This window comes from Arachis hypogaea, chromosome 16 (assembly GCF_003086295.3).
Source record: "Arachis hypogaea cultivar Tifrunner chromosome 16, arahy.Tifrunner.gnm2.J5K5, whole genome shotgun sequence".
Classification (NCBI taxonomy): Eukaryota; Viridiplantae; Streptophyta; class Magnoliopsida; order Fabales; family Fabaceae; genus Arachis; species Arachis hypogaea.
This window is the reverse complement of record NC_092051.1, coordinates 145,691,568-145,693,167: the sequence shown is the minus strand read 5'-3', so window position 1 is coordinate 145,693,167 and position 1,600 is coordinate 145,691,568. Positions and strand designations below refer to the sequence as shown.

At 30.2% G+C, this 1,600-nt stretch overlaps 1 long non-coding RNA gene across 1 annotated transcript; it reads left to right on the top strand.

The window, feature by feature from the left end:
- The first annotated feature begins 866 nt into the window (after positions 1-866).
- LOC140179870 (uncharacterized) lies at positions 867-1,600 on the top strand. The gene is made up of 2 exons (XR_011873702.1): positions 867-1,038; positions 1,188-1,600. It is a non-coding gene; the product is annotated as an uncharacterized lncRNA (long non-coding RNA).

Here is a 1,600-nt window from a genome sequence, read left to right as displayed (position 1 = left end):
AAATTTTACTGAGACACAATTTAACATAAAATACATACATATCCCGAACAAATATCAATAAATATTATATCTGAAATACATCCAACATATGGATACGAAAATTTTTCAACAAGATGTGCATAGCTTATTTTACTCTTTCGCTTGGCTACTTAAAAAGTTAAAGGGTATGTGTACAATGGGATAATAAACATCTCAATAAAAATTTTTGACCTTTCAGATCTAAAATTCTAATACCATATTTTAAACCACTCATCCCAAAAGTGTAACGTGACAGGATAATGTAACACTAATGGTCATATCTTTAATACTTCCTAAACCTCCATTGTACACATTGTACGCTTAAGCTATTGGCTCCCTATACTTTCTCAAAGTTAAAAGCATCGTGTGTCAATATGTGTCAAGAGACTTTATTATTTTAATTTGGCAGATACATACGTACACTTTAAAATTTTTATATTAATAATATAAACAAATTTTAAAACTTTGCAATATCAACTAATAAATATTCAAAAAGATAAAAACAAAATGAAAAAATTAAAATAATGATCCTAATAAATAATTTTTCAGTACAATTTAACACCTTTTCTTGTCAAAACTAATTGAATATGCAAAATTGATATAAAAATTAAATTCATATCAGATAAAATGCGATGCTACTTTGGCTTTATTAGTATTTTGGATTACTTTGTAGACCAAGCAAACCAACTGCGTTGGGTCTTCCTTTGGCGATTCTTATATCTTTGGTTTGGAAATTACAAGTCATTCTTACGTGTCAGATAGGTGTCTTTCTTAGTTTTGATATTAATCAATAACATCTCATTCATGTACAAACACCTATATATAATATATTAGAAAAGTTGACATTTAATCATATTTGTTCTCAGGGGCAAATTTACTCTTGTAGGTGTGGAGACCTTCTTTGAACCCTGAAAAAAATTTAAACAAGTGTCAGTGGTTAGGGGCGAAAGCTAGTGCACTCCAGATAAAGTAGGGAGTGCAGCACTCCTTAAAAGTTAACCTACTATCAAAAGTTATCAGGTAAATTTAATTTATTTATTATTGTTATTATTTTTTTTGTCATGGGCTGAACAAACAAACCAGCACTAACAAAAAGACTAATTCCTCTGTTATTCTGTTATTGTCGATGTGATGTCTTCAAATATTTTCACTGTTTTGTTTGATGGCAGGTGCTTCCACTATCATTTTAGCTAGCTATAGATTTTGACGCTCTTGAACCCACCATATCCCACTTCTACCATAAATGACCATCAAAGTCCGAAAAATTGCTGCCATAGAAAAGGAAGACGCATGTCTGTCGCCACTGCTGGTTAGCTAACTCCAAACGCAAAACGGATTCTGTAGAAGAAGCCCGGTTTCCATGAAGGCGCATGATTCTCAGATGACGACGCAGTCAAAGCACAATATGCATGGCAGTTACAACAAATCCATTATCTTTTATTTCAAATTAACCTCAACGTGTACGTAATAGAATAAAAAATTAAAATACAATTATAGTTAAACAATTATTTGTATTATTTTTTTATTAATTTATTCAAAAAATAATTAAATTCTGAAGCTAATTGGTATAAAATATTACAGA